This window comes from Bubalus kerabau, chromosome 1, assembly GCF_029407905.1.
Source record: "Bubalus kerabau isolate K-KA32 ecotype Philippines breed swamp buffalo chromosome 1, PCC_UOA_SB_1v2, whole genome shotgun sequence".
NCBI classification, from domain to species: domain Eukaryota; kingdom Metazoa; phylum Chordata; class Mammalia; order Artiodactyla; family Bovidae; genus Bubalus; species Bubalus kerabau.
Genome location: NC_073624.1, coordinates 239,835,892 through 239,851,481, shown reverse-complemented (window position 1 = coordinate 239,851,481; position 15,590 = coordinate 239,835,892). Strand labels below are relative to the sequence as shown.

At 41.4% G+C, this 15,590-nt stretch overlaps 1 protein-coding gene and 1 non-coding gene across 16 annotated transcripts in view; one reads left to right on the top strand and one right to left on the bottom strand.

Moving 5' to 3' along the window:
• The window catches only part of EBF1 (EBF transcription factor 1), a 429,773-nt gene that overhangs the window by 299,537 nt on the left and 114,646 nt on the right, over window positions 1–15,590 (top strand). The window lies entirely within an intron of this gene.
• TRNAG-CCC (transfer RNA glycine (anticodon CCC)) lies at window positions 5,150–5,222 on the bottom strand. The gene has a single exon. It is a non-coding gene; the product is annotated as a tRNA-Gly (tRNA).

The following is a 15,590-nucleotide window of genomic DNA, read 5'->3' as shown; positions in this document are numbered from 1 at the left end:
GCCTGAATTATTTTGAGCTATTCTGCACATCTCTTTTTATATCCTGCTTGTCAGGCAGTTGGAAGAAAGTTCTCTTTCGTGGCTCACCTTTCTGCATATAAGAGAAATAGAGACCACACTTTACATTCATGCCGTCTTCCCTGTGTGACCCACAGACTCACAAACCTCCATGCTCAAATAACTGTCCCTGTATTTCAAGTAAGAGAGCTGACAAAGGCAAATTTATTTCATAGACTCCTGTGTGGTCCAGAGAGGGTGAATCCTGGCACGTTGTAGCTCATGGTAATTGCGCTCCCTCCTATTTTTTGCCTTCATTCATAAATACTGAGATTTTCTTTGGCTGGTTATTTATGAGAGAGTTTAGGCCAGTGAGGTTTTCTCTTTAAGCAGTAGTGTTAGGGAAGATGTATAGCTGTGGAGAGAGGCAGCCCCAGAACCTAACTGCTCTCAGGATTCTGATTTTTGAAAAAAACGTAGACTTGGGGTCAAAGACCCTGAGCTGACCCCAGGGAAGGTAAAATGCACAGCCCTGGCTCCTGTGCCCTTCCGATCTCCCCATCACTTGGGCAAATTCCTGGGGACTGTGTGCTAGGGATCTTCGAAGGGCTTGCAGGGTATATTATCATTGTTCTTCTGAGATTTCAAGTTGTGTTTATTTGAATGTAAGGCCACACGTGGCATCCGTTTCTCTATTTTTTGCCCCCTGTTGCAAAAAGCAGTGCCCTCACAAAGCTGTAGTGTGGGGACCCTGCCAGCTTGCATGCGCTAACACTTTATTATCTAATGATCTAATATGCAACAAGGCAAAGTGCCGGTGCTCATCATTCTGACATAGAATGCTGGGAGAAGTGACTAAATTACTTTATGTACCATTAGCGCTAGCAGCCATGGTGAACTCACCGGCAGCATTTATGCAAATGGCTATGAATACACTACTGTCTTTGTCAGGGAGCCGGCTGACAAGCACTTTAAATGCTCATTTTTTTTTAAGGGGACTTTTTTTTTTTTTTTTTTTTGGCGTGCATGTGTTTTTCTCCCTCCCTCTACTCTCTTCCCTTTCTGTATTACTGGGTAACTTGCCTCCTCCAGGGTCCTTGGGGAAATCTGAGGGGGTTAAGAGCTCATCTGTCACCCTTCCTGGAAGTGCAGTTAAGGCCTTGGTGAGATGTTCTTGAGATTAAGAGTTTTTTAAAAAAATTGTTACAAATTTGTACAAACCTTGATATTTACCTTAAAAATCAGTAGGACTATATTAATCAAGAGCTTTTGGAAGATGAACATTTTACTGTTCTTGAGTTCTGACCTGAGGACTTAGTTTTTTGGCTCAAACACCAATGTTTAAAGACACTTCTGGCTTTTTTAAATGGAAAGCGATTGAAATTTAGTTTTGTGGGCATCGGATACAAAAGAATTCAATCTCCCTTCATAGTAATTACAAAGATTGAAATGTGAAGTACAATGATGCCATTATGATGCCAGGATCCCAAAATAAAACAGAAGTGGGATTTGGTCAAACTAAAAATCCTTTGTAGAATAAAGATTGAATGGTATTAGACTCACTGGGCCATCTCCTTGCTGTAAGTACAGTGATGTTTGAAAGAGAATCCGATTTTCCCAACTGCTAGTCAGTTCTGACTTTTCCATTGTAGTGGCCCCTTCCAGCTGCCCCTGACAATATGGTGTTATTCTTGCTCTTTAGCATTTGACCTTCTTTAATCCTTTTGCTCCAGACAGAAGTGGTTTTTTGCTTCTGTTGGTTGCCCCTGGGTATCCAGCCCCATTGACTTGCAGCTGCACTTAAATGTGTTGTTTTCTGGATGTGTGGAGAAAGATGGCTCAGGCTTGGGGAGATTGCTCCAAATTGAGAGACGGTATGGAGTATCCAAAGGCACAAAGGGCCCTCTTCTCCCCTCTGTGTAATGAGGCCCTCAGAAGTGGTTGGTAAGTGTCTGCTGGACCTGGAGAGAGGAGGATGGGCTGACTGGAGAGCTGGATTCTAGTCCTATCACTGCCATTAACTAGCTTAAGGAAAAAGGAATCCTGGGGAAAGGTCCCTTTGCTTCTCTGACCTCAGTTGTGTATGTTTTCTCAGGGCTGGCTGGGGCCATCTCTAGACCTTTCCATGTGTACTATCTACTTTTCTTTTTTAATTGAAGGAAAATTGCTTTACAATGTTGTGTTGGTTTCTGCTGTACAATAGCCCCAATCAATCATAATTATGTTTATATATGTCCTCTCCCTCCTGAAACTCCCTCCCTGCTCCCATCTCACCCTTCTTGGTCAGGCTCGCTTCCCCGTGTGGTATAGCAGCTTCTCACTAGTTATCTGTTTTACACATGATGGTGTATATATGTCAATGCCACTTCTCAACTCGTCCCACCCTCTTCCTCCCCTGCTGTGCCCACAAGTCCACTCTCCACATCCGTGTCTCCATTCCTTCCCAGCAAGTAGGTTCATCAGTGCCATTTTTCTAGATTTCACATGTATCACATGCACTATTTTCTGATGCTCTGGACTGAAGCCATTGACACGTACCTTCACTCAGCTGGTATCTCCTGAGGTGCCTGTGGAGAAACAGAGAACTCCAAAGACTTTTCTAGTATTGCCCTTTCTTAGGTGTCAGTAAGGTTGACCTCAGATCATTCCTTCCTCCATTCCTTCATACTAAGCCTCCACCACATGCCAGACAGGGAGCTAGCTGCAGGAGCACAGGCAGATAGAGTTTCTGTCTTCATAGAAAGTATGATGTAAATAGAGAAGGAAGATGCTAAACACAGTTTACAACTAACTCCTTAGACTTGTGCATCAAAGGGGAACCATAAAAGGAGAGAGGAGGAACGAAGTGTCAAGAAAGGCTTCTTTGAGGAAATCTCACTTATGCCAGAACCATGAGATGAGTAAGCTTTCATCTGACAGGGGGCGGAAACAAATATCCAGGCAGATGGAAGAGCATGTGCAAAGGCTGTTTTGCCTAATTGAGTCCAAGGAACCAGAAGCAGCCTGCAATGGCTCCTGTTGCTCTGGCCACAGGAAGCGGCAGGAGACGAGTTTGGGGAAGCTGCTGAGGGTCAGATCATGCAGGCCTGTGTGGATGCCCAGGCCATGGTCAGTGACAGTTGTGAGATGATATGGGAGAGCCAGGCAGGGCTTTTAAGAGCTCAGTGTCAATTACGCAGACTCCTAGTATGTCGTAAAAGCCTGGGGCAAGATTGCTCTGAGTGACTTATAACCTTGCCCTTCCCTCCTAGCTTTTGGGAGCTCATCAGGGAGTTGACTGTGCCTTGGAGCTGTACCCCTCATCACTTCTCATTCTGTTAACAGTGCATGTCTTCAAAATAGGAAGAATGTCCCAAATTTGGAGAGTTCTTTCTCCAGATGGTTTTGGCTTATCGAATTTCTTTTTTTGTAAATAGCTTAGCAAGAGTTTACTTTCTGAACTTGTAGAGACTTACCTTTCTAAGGCCTTTAGATTAAAGGGCTGCCGTGCTTTTGGATGTATGAAATGTATATTATCTAACCCCAATCAAAGAAAACTAGATGATTGAAAATAAACAAAGAGAAACATACTGTCCCAAGTCTCTTGCTCCCCTCCCTCCATGGTCCATGGCTAGACACTCACCTCATCCTGAGTGAAGAGTCACTGAAGTATGGACGGTCATCTAACACAGCCCTTCATATTCCAAAGAAGAAAACTAAGGCCTGGAGAGGGCATTAGCCAGCTTACACTCACATGACTATTACCATCAAAATCCACTTAAAGCTGCACTTGCCCATGGTATGCTGACCAGTAAGTATGGATTTCAGGGGTTGCACTGATGTCAGAGGATGAAGGGTCCACCCCGATGCCTTTCCAGTTCTGGCTGGCTTAGACTTGCAGGATTCTCTGGGATTCCAAGGTCACAAGAAGAACATCTATGAAATCTCACCAACTTCCTGACAAATGCCGTGCGCCTTCAGAACACAAGGGCAGAGGATGAATGACTCAGAGCTTTACGCTCGGACAGTGGCCCTTTATGGGACTGGTTGTGGTGCAGAACTCCAGCCAGGCCCATTTCAGTGAAGGGTCTAGTTTAGCAGAAAAATATGGGCATCATCTCTTGTTACCAAGGGTGACATGTCACTTCTTATCAATTGATTTTTTTCCTACTTGAAAAGCAAGTCAGATGCAAGAACAGAACATTAGGGTTAAGAATATCCAGATGAGTTGTAGAGGACAGAGACCCCAGATTTTTAAGCATCACATCAGGTCTTTTTCTTTGAGGAGCACAGAAGGTGTCTTTTTGTCTTCCCTTGCAATAGAAAGGACCCGGCAAGAAGTCAAGATAATGAACAGGGATGTAAGTGAAGACTGATTTTCAAAGTCTCCCTTGAGTAATCCATAAAGCAGGTAACCCCAGAAATCCTAACACTGGAGACTTGGGAGCCAGTAAGTGCTCAGTGTCAGGCAGATTAAAGAGTTCATAAGCCACAAGGCACTGCTAAGCAGGTGATCTACTCTGTCTTTATTTGAATATGACACCACCAGCCAGCGTTGCTGACAAAGGAGAGATAGTGCTCAGACTTTGCCATCCTGCTTAATAATGACCAGGCAAGGTGATAGTATGTATTCTTTTTCTTCTTCTTATTGCTCTTGTTATTTTTGGACTATTATCAGCTAACATTTATGGAGCATTTGCTAATGATTTTGCTTATATCATCTCATCAAATCCTTCAACAAGCCTGATCAGCTGTAACAGTTATTTTCCTCAGTTTACAGATGGGAAAACTGGGGTTTAAAGAGGTCACCAACTTACCCAAGGCCACAGTCAGAGCTGAAACTGGGACTCAAGCCTGGTCCACATAATCACAGAGCTCTGCATATCAGTGGGGCCGACAATCTGACACAAGTACTCACTGAGCCCTTACTATACTGGGCACATAATACTGTGGGCAACGCATTGTCAAGATGAGGAAAGTGAGACTAAAGAGAGGTTAAGTAATTTGCCCAGAGTTACACAGCAAGGATGTCGTAAATTTAGGATTCAAACCCAGAAAGCTTGACTTTGGAGTCCATACTTTATTTCCTTCTTTTTAAAAAGACTCATTTATTTGGCTGTGCTGGGTCTCAGTTGTGACATGAGAACTCTTAATCCAGACATATGGAATCTAGTTCCCTGACCAGGGATTGAACCTGCGCCCCCTGCATTGGGAGTGCAGAGTCTTAGCCACTGGACTACCAGGGAAGTCCCTTAGAGTCTGTCCTTTCAATTACTTACTCTATACAGTATGCTCATAGTCTTTCTGTTTCTTGTCCTACTGTTCTTAATTTTTTTCTCAATACAAGTAAGGCAGTTATACTTATTTGCTGTGCTTTCAAATAGACCTTTGAAAAGTTAATCCAGACGTATCTTTTCTTGTTTTTAATGGGCATATTACATATGTTTACCTGAGAGTTTATTTTCCTTCAATAGCCTATTTTTCTCATGGCTATAGTCAAATCAAGAAAACACTTCTTTTATTTGCTGACATATATGTTTTTCATGGGGCTGATAGGATAAGAGAGAGAGGCTGGTAATATTGTATTTATTTGCAAGGATGGTCTAACTCATCTCTGTAGAACTCATTTGCTGACCATATGGGCTCTCTGGCATGTATTAAGTTAAGTGTTAGTAGCTCAGTTGTGTCCAACTCTTTGCAACCCCATGGACTGCAGCCCACCAGGCTCCTTTGTACAAGGTAGAAAAAAAGGAGACCATGAGAAAAGTGTGAAATTGTGAGTTTTAAGACTGGTAGGATACTAAGAATCTCCTTATTGGGGTACTGAAGAGTTACTGAGCCTCACCCCACAAGAAATAGTTTTCTTATATAAATTTGTTGACAAACCTGTCAACTGTGGGAAACTTCCCACAGTTATTTGGTGTTTTGTGTGACCTAGTAAATGAGTGAACCACACCTAGCTTATTTTAATAAGCACATAGTGTCAGAGGAGGGCATGGGAGGAGGGGGCAGAATGATGCTTTCAGCTGATAATAACTTGGACCGAAACAGCAGAACATTTTAAGCCTATTTTTTAAAAAATTCGGTTACAAAAGCATCATAATTCCAATTGTGTTTATCTGCATAATTGATTGTCTCAAACCAAAGGCCTCTTCCTAATTACTTTCTACTTACTTGAGGATATCAGAGGATTCACGTAATATGAATATGCAAATAAGAACTTCTGTACTGGTCATAAATCTTATTAAGATAAGATATTCAGGGGCACTGATCAGGATGGGTTTGAAACATCTCTTTGTTTGAACCTTTTTATTCATACATGTAGAAATAAATGAGAACAGAGCACTGCCCCTGCTTTGCTATGTGACATCCACTGTGTACTTTGATTTTGGGGTCTCAGTTTCCTCATCTGTTAGCTGGGGATAAGGGGCTTGCTGAGCCCTTTAAGCCTTGATGATATGCCATTTGAACCCAGCTGATCTATTGAGCTGTGATACACTCACTGCTTTGGTGAGTAGCCACCAAAATACCAAGGTGATGGTCATTCCACAGGACAGACCTGAGGCCACTTCCCTTCACCGTGGCATTTATGCAGGAGGTTGGCAGTGGGTCCCAGGTCCTGAAAAAGCCGCACAGTGTGCCATACGCAGGCACTTGTGCCTTAGGTGGCTCTCACCTGGTGTTCTCTCTGAGTTCCTTCAGCTGAGATGGTGTAACATTGACTTCACTTGATGGTTAGCAGTGAGATTTTGGACTAGTTTCCCATGCAGTATGTGTATCATTTTAGGTGGTGGGGGAAAACATTAAAAAAAAAAAAAGGTAAAAAAACCCAGTAATGTCTATTTATATATTATGTATAAAATAGATAACTAATGAGAACCTACTTTATTGCACAGGGAACTCTACTATGGTGACCTAAATGGAAAGGAAATCTAAAAAAGAGGGTGTGTGTGTGTGTGTGTGTGTGTGTGTGTATATATAGCTGATTCCCTTTGCTGTGCAGAAGAAACTAACACAACATTGTAAAGCAACTATACTCCCAACAAAAATTAAAAAAAAACTCTCAAAAAATAGTTTTGTCTATCTTAATGCATAAGGGAAAAAAACCAAAACAGAAAACAAACAAACAAAAAAACCTCACGATAAACAAAGCATTCCCAAATTGTGACCTACAGCTGCTGTTGCTTAGAGCAAGACTAAATTTAAAGAAAAAAGTAATTCAATGTAAAAAAATATAGCAGGTATAATCTTAATTAAGTCATAAAGTAAGTGATAGGAGATGGAGAAAAATCAGGATTGTTTTGGAGGGCTTAGGGGGTTGAGGGAAGTAATAATTCTTTCATGTCACCAGGAAACAGTATAGGACCCTGGGAAACACTTTTTTTTTTTTTTTTTAGATGAGTTGTATATTGTTTTTTTAATAGAAAACCTTTTTAGTTCAGTTTACCATGAGAATAGACTTAATGTGTCCTCATAGGATTTTGAAAATCAAAATGTCTCCCAAGCTGTAAACTCTGTTTTTATTTTTAAACAAGTAGTGTCTGCATGTCAGAGAGCAGAAATTAGTGTGGAAAGGAGGATTTGAGTCAAGGAAGAGCATCAGCCAGGGTCCACCCAGGCAGCGCATTATGATAATATATACGGAACCAGCTGGACACTGAGCAAAGCTGACATTGTGTTGTCAGGGGCAGAATCGCCCATCAATTTCGAAGATAGGATTTGAGTTCAAATGACAGAAAGAGCAGCAACTGTGTTGAAACTGATGCATGGGGGAGGGGTGGGGCAGGCAGGAACCAGCCAGGCCTAAAGACAGGAAGTGCTGGTACCTCCGGAAGGGGGTGGCTCTGTTTTCTCATCTGGCTGCTACCCTTCCTTCTAACCTTAACATCTGTCAGCAAGATCCACCTGGGCCCTTGCATGATTAGAGCCCAGTGCAGGAGGAGCTTAATGGTGCTAATTTTAACCCCCATGAGAATGGAGTGCCTGCTGCTCCAAGGGGGACCGATCAGCTTAGGAAACCTGATTCCAGAGAGCCTCAGCTTAATTCAGTGAGGAAGCCCAGTGTGGGTGTCATGGCGGTTAATAACCATTGGAAAATGTCTCAACTCTTTTTCAGCTACTCTGTTTAGCACCTTAATATCTTAACTCTGATGATTCTTCTTTAGTACGTTTGTTTATTCCATCAGTTATCTACTTATGTTTATTTATTGACTGCCTGCTCTATAAGACCATAGAGATGCAGAGGTGAATAAGGTAGGCACCGTTGTTGACATTGTGAGGTATATGGTCATGTAAGTGTCTGTTTATGTGTCGATACAAAGCAAATAATTGCACATGAAATTACTTAAATTGCAATGATGGTCAGCACTATAAGGAGCAACACAGATTGCTAAGGGATCTTTAAACAAGAGAACACAGCCAAATCTGAAGAATCAACAACACTTAAAAATAAGGAGTAGCATTTGTCAAGCAAGGAGGGAAGAACAGTTTAGGCAGAGGAGGAAGTGTGTCCGAAGTTTCACATGGGAACAAAATATTAGAAGCTTGGGGGAGAGCTAATCAGAAAAGTGCCTTAGGTCTGAGATCCATTTTTGAGAAAATAAGTTTGGAAATTTTCCATAGATTGCTTTCTCTTTGACCTAGAGAAGTGGATCCAGTGTATTTTTGTGATCACAGGCTAACGGAATTCTTTGCCCAGTAAAATGCTAGCTTTCAGGGCAATGTTTCGAGTGATGGTGGTTTTGCTATTTTGATAGCAGCCTTTGAGCATTTACTACCCATCAGGTTTAATACTGAGCGCATTATATCATCTCTTTTAATGCTCTTAACCACCATAGGAGGGCACTACTATTATTCTCTCCACTTAGTAAATGAGGAACACTGAAGCCATCTTTCAAAAATTTGGTTGCAGCCAAAAAGAAAAAAAGAGTGGGGTTTTGTGCCCGCAGCACTTGGACCTCCAACCAGCTGACATAGGCGGCCATCACTACTGTTCTTTCCTGCTCTTTAGTCATTGCTGATTCCCTTGCATTGGACTTCAGAGGTGGAGAGAAATTCTCCTGCCATTTGATCATGTAATATAATTCCTGCTTCAATTGAAGCAAATTGACGACGTTACTCAAAGGCAAATTGAAAAGCCAGATCTGTGCTAAATCCCCAGGGTACGTTAGTTGGCATGTGCAGTGATATATGGGAAGGTGCTTTTCTGGGTTAAGATAAAAAATCCTGGTATCACGTCACGCTATCGGGCACCCCATCTCAACCTCTGTGTGCCAGCTCTGCAACTTGAAATACTCAGTGGACAAAAATGAAACTTTATAGAAATTAGGTGATCATCATCCTTATCAGATGAATACGATGCCATCTTGAGTCTAGTGTCCTCAGAAAATAAGAGATTTATCTGGAGAGGAGCATGAGAAGTGTAAGGCATGGATTGTAGGACTTTCCTGCCAGCCTGCCTTGGGCAAGTTGGCTGGGAGATGACCTAGTAATTAAAATCCTGCTTAAACGTATGCTGCTGGCCAGTCATAACGGAGGCACCGACATGGGAAACCAGACAGTAACCAGAGAAGGAAAAGAAAAGCGAAACACAAAAGTAACACCGTCGAGCCCACAGGGTGCAGAAATAGAACTGAATTGGCCGAATATTTATCTGACCACTAAGCATGAAAGCGGAACCTAGGTATTGATATATTTTTATCCCAATCTGTGAATTTAATATTTTATGTGTGAACATATGCTCCTGGGTGGCTGGTTTATTTAATTGACAGTTGCAATCAGCAGGACACCAATTGTTCAAACCCACGTTCTTCCCCCCATAGTTCTGGGGGTGATGTGTAGCCGGAGAATATGGGGAACAGAGACAGGGACAGTGTCAGGCTTGTGGCTTCTTCTCAACACATCAGTTTCTTTCATCCACTTTGGGGCAGAGCAATATACAGATGTCAAAAGGCCTAGAAATAGCAGTAGACTCTGGCTGTTACTGAGAAGGATGATTAAAATTGACGTGGTTAGTACAAATCGAGAACTTGCATTCTTTATGATTCTTTGGCTACTTCTCTTTTGCGCACAGTAGGGAGGGCAGCAGGTACTGAGCACCTACTGGACTGGAGGCAGATGCTTTAGGCTATGTTGTGTGTGGGGCTGTGGATGAGGGAATGTGCCCCAGCATTTCTTTTGTCATTTCTTAGTAGAGCGGGAAAGCAGAGTTTGGGTTATTCTTTGTTAAAATCTCCTGGCTGAATCACCAAACCAGCTGTGTTCTTCCAGTAACAATTTTGTGCAACAAATCTATAAAGTCAAACCTCAGATTCCTCTACCTTTCAACTTTGGCAAGATCCTAGAAACTCTCCTTGGTTTGGTTAGCTAATGCCTGTGGAATCCAGTCCTTGTTGCTCAGAAAAAAAAGTTGGAGAATCTAACGGTAATAGGTTACCATTTTAGGGTAACCTATTTAATCTGTAAACTTTTATCATTGTGTATGCAAAATTCTATAATGAACACCATTGAAATGGATAATGTCCAGGCTGAAAATGAAAGTTAAGGGGAGCTGTGGTACATTTCAAAAATACAAGCTCTTGTGGTACTATCGCTTATATGCGATGTTTGGACTCTGTGTTTAGCAGCCCAGCTTACAACAATAGAAGATCTTCTCAGCCTCGAAGTCTGGCAGTATTTCCAGTGTTCCTATGTTTAAGTTGGCACCTGTGGTATTATATTAGGATGCCATTTTTTGAACTTGGAAACAGAAGAAGGTAAAGAGAAATTTTACTATAATTCATATGTGGAGCTGAGTCTTAAGGGAAAAATAACTTTACTTGGAAATAAAGTAGTACTATTCTGTAAAGTTAATAAACACCCACCCTCTGTCTTGGGAATAAGGAATTTCACAACTAAGATTTTATGGGACTTAGGCTATGTTTACATGATTGAAGTGAGTATTTTAGCCAAACTGAGCAGAAATTTCAAATATACCCAAAATTGAAGGGTAGTTTGAGTGTTTTAAATATCTGTCTTTATTGACCAATGTGGATTCTCAAAGTCTCAAGTTCAAATGAGTTCCCAAGCTTCAGTTACCTCATTTGTAAAGTGGAATTTAAAATAACATCTCCTTGCCCACCACTTGGGGTTGATATTAAGAATAATTGAGATAATATATGGGCTACCCCTTGAAAATATAACACTACTAGTTAATTGTCAAGTATTGGTTAAGCACAGAATACTGACCCATCCAGTTTATGAATGAATGAAGTCCCTTCCTTCAGTGGATGTGTTGATAGTTGGGTTGATTTGCATACATATACACATGCCCGGCTGTACACACACCTCCGTATGTGTATAAAGGTAAAAGTTCAAGAAACATGTGCAGTAAGTGACAAATGAATGGGAAAGACGTGAAGGAGTTCACTGAAGGGGTAGTGTTTGTAGAGTGGGATAGAAACAACTTCCCACAAAAGACCAGTCTTTTGGAAAAATACTGTTTGGGTGGAAGTGAGTGGTATAACCTCCTAGTGAAGAAAGGAAGTTTCCTAGTGGAAAGGAGCAAAGCATTTTTGGAGACAGTGGATTTGGAGAGCCAGCCATCATCATCTCTGTTTTCTTCTTCCTGTCTTCCTCTTCCTCATCCCTTCATTCTGTCTGCTGAGCTCTGTACACTTTAACTCGTTTAAACCTCACAAGGTGAGTATTCCTGGATTTCCGCAATTAGAGTGGTAGGTTTAAGAAAAGTAAGTTGCCTAGGCTGGTAAGTGAAGAAGCTGGCGTGTGAGCTGAGGCATCCTGAATTCCAGAGCCAGTGATCCACATGCTGCTGAGCACTCCCTCCAGTTTGGGAGAAGTGGGGGATGAGGTTGGGAGGGGAGAATCAGCTAGGCTCATAAGGGTGGACTTGATCTGCAGGGATCCCCAGTCACTAAGGGGAAACCACAGAAAGGTTCTGAGTAGGGCAGTATCATTTTGAAAGTGGACGTCAGAGGAAGGTTAATTTGGGATTTGGTATGTAGACAGGACTTAGCACCTAATTAATAATCTGATAGTAGAAATGAATCACAAGCAAGCAAGTGTGAATATTTGCTCTTTGCAGCCCAGATAGAACAACCCAGACCCCAAGAGTAATTTTTGAGGAAGCTGGGTCAGTCCAACATGGAGTTCGAATGGAAGTGGAGTTCCCACTCTCCTTTGCTCCTCTGTCGGGATCAGTTTGATGATACACATCCCAGTGCTTGTGACGTCATGGATCATCACCACGGAAACATCTGTGCTATAACAAACACTGGAGTGCAGCATCACTGAATGTGTCAGGGAGGAGAGGAAACTGGCTCAAAATGATAAGGTTCTCAATAATAAAAGTTCGCTGAAATATGTTAGCAGTAGTAGCCTTGGTCATGGAGAGAAAGGTAAGCAGTACTACTCTGAAAAGCACAAAGCAAAAGTTGTGTGGTGCTAAAGGTTGGACAAGGTTGATTTTGAGATGCTGCTCACATTCAAAACATGGTTTCCTTAAAAAGTCAACGTCTATGCTGTCTTGTGTGATGACGGTAGAAATCCTTCAGGAGCACAGAGCTTGTCTCCCAAACTGCTTATAGAAAATCTTTTGCACAACAGAGGCGGGTGGTTGGGGACTTCTGTGTTGTTCTGGGAGAGAGCTTGAACAAACAGAGACAGAACTGACAGTGGTTGTGGCTGGTGTTTATTGTTGGATGAGTCGGTGGCAGTGTTAGACATGCAGTTTCAGAAATTAATGACTAAAAGATGATTGGCCCTCCAAGGATTCATAGATGTTACATACTGACAGATCGGATCATGGTTGAATCCAGCTTGAAATCATATTTAGATTTGGTTTGCATGGTGCTTTAAGAAACTATGTATATGTTGCTTTACAATTAAAAATGGAGATGTTTTACATGAAAATCTGGATGTGCCCATTCTCTTAATATTCAGAAGGGGTGGTCGTGCAGGTAGTGTTGCCACATTCTCAAATGGCAATGATTAAGTTAAACTGAGAAGTTGTGTCCCTTTTGGGGAAGGGAGATACTCTACAGTTTCCCACACTCCCCACCTCTCCCATTGTGTTGCCCCTAGCCCATTTTATTTATTTCCTTTCCTGCCTGGCCCTGTGAACATTGGCTTTTGTGATCACTGTTGGAAGGATTAGGGATTAATTGTTCCTAGCACAATTCCTGGCATATGGAGGACACCCCATAAATGATTAGCTCTGATTATTCCCTGTCAATGACTGGCTCATTATTTATACTTGAACTATAGATTAGCACAGTCCCATAGAACTTCCTGTGATGGTGGAAATGTTCTATTTCTGTACCGTCCTCTGTGATAATCACTAGTCACATGGAGCTGTTGGCCAATGTGGCTGGTATGACAGAGAAGATAATTTTTATTAATTAAAAATTAAATGTCAATGGCTACCATACTGGGCAAAACAGATTTAAGTAACAGAATCGAACATCTGGTGCAGTGTCCTTGTTTAGGATACAATGTAGAGAATAAACGGTGGGACTGTATGTGTGTGTGCCTGTGTGTGTGTATTTATTTTATAAGAGATTACTTACAGTGGATTTCATCAGTTAGGATCACCTATTGGGATCACCCCTTATCACCTGACTAGAATTCTTGTCAATTTAAGGAACCCAACACATATGTTCTACGAGATGTTTTATGTATGTTTATGTCAATAAGTATAAGTCTACTTAAGCTTGAATGGGAAGTTTTGCTGCTCTCTGCCCCCTGACTGTTCAGTTAAGGGTACTGTGTAAATATAATAACTAGACGTATGTGTGGAAAAGCCTAAATTTTTGATGAGCTGCTTGCTGCTGCCATTCGTGATGGTGCAGAGCCAGAAACTAGGGTTACCAAGGAGACTGCGGACAACCACTGGAGCCCTGCTAGACTGCTAGAGGGATCCTCTCTTGGGTTCCACAGGCTGCTGGCTCTTGTGTTCCTTCACAAGTGTAAATCCAACACATCTAATGACCACATGGCCATAAACCAGACACAAAGTAGAATTCCAGAAGATCCTTCTTTCATGCAACTTATTTATTCGTTTGTATCTTGGTTTGCTTCTCTGAGCCCTGAAGTCATAGGCCTCCCCTGTCCTTTGTTACAGCATTGGAAACCCCCAGACCAGCCACCAGGTTCTGGCCCAATGACAACTTACTGGTCTCTGTCTTGCAACTTGCCCGGAACCAGCTTTTCCAGCTGAGACATGAGTAACTTCACTGCTTTAGCTGCTTCTAGGGATAGAGGTACAGGAGGGCAAAACAAACATCAACCTGTTTCACTGAAGACGAAGCTGAGTTATAATCTCCACCCCAAGAAAGTCTCCATAAAAACCTAGAAAACCTAATAAACATGATAGAGACAGCTCTTGTAGATAATTTTATCAAGTGTCGACTAATACTTGAAAGGGAGAAAAAGAACAAAACATACACGAATATAGATTCCTTGGATCATTAAACCAGTCAGAATTATATGTCATCTCTTCTTATAGTCGGATCTAGAGAGAGGACACAGGTCTTCCTTTTCTGTCTTTATGTGCAAACGTCAATGTAAACCCCTGTTAGAACAGTGAATGGAGTGAGTCCTAGAATTCAGTGGGAGGAGAAAAGCCCTCTAACAAAGAACGTGGATTCTCCATACTTTTAAATTCCTTCTTAGGAAAATTCTTTACAAAAATGTTTACTAGAAAAAGACCAAGCTGATATCAACTGAGATTAACTAGTGAAATGTTAAATTATCTGCACACATCTCTGCTTTGAATGCTGAATTTAGTCTGACTCCCAGACACAAGGAGGCTAAAAATTCATATTCAGATAAGGAAAGGCAAACCTTGGAGAACAGATGGAGCAGAGTTCAGTATAAAGGTTTAATCCTATCAGGCTGATTCCTGTATGACCATCTGGGTAATCCGGCACACACATTCAAGGCCTGTTAAAAATACGGCTCTAGCCAAGATTAGCATCACAGATTTTCCACTAGACTTGCTCATATTTGACTTTATGATTTTCCAGACCCAGAGAGATTGCTTGCAAATAAAGACTTGAGGATTCCATGAAGAAGCAGTGACATTTTTTTTTTTTTAACCTGAAAATTGTTTCCTCTTTTCACAATATTGGGTATCCATTTTTGGAAAGTTATTTTCATTTTCCTTTCTTCCATGACTTTCACATCTAGAACTTCGTATAGTAGGATAATAAGGAGAATTGGGCTAAAAATAATTTTGTGCATGAAAGTTCTCCTTGTCAGGAAGAAAAGAGTTATTTACTTACTGTATAATCAGAGGCAAGTGAATTTACTATTGTTGCAACAAATATCACAATTGGATCCATGTATTATTTATTTTGAGGGTTCTCTCACCCTCCATGATTATTTTTCTCTGTTGCAAAGGGGTTGCTGACAATCATAGAACAACAACAACAACAAAAAGAAAAACTGATGGCATTATTTGCTATGAGCTCCTCTAGGATTAATATTTTGTACATTTTAATTTTGGATTTGGCAGATCAATTTTAGTTTTGGATTTGGCAGATCAAACTTGAGGTGGGAAGCAGTATATTCTTACCTCTTTGAGTTATAAAATTCTGAGCTTCCGAAGTGTTTTT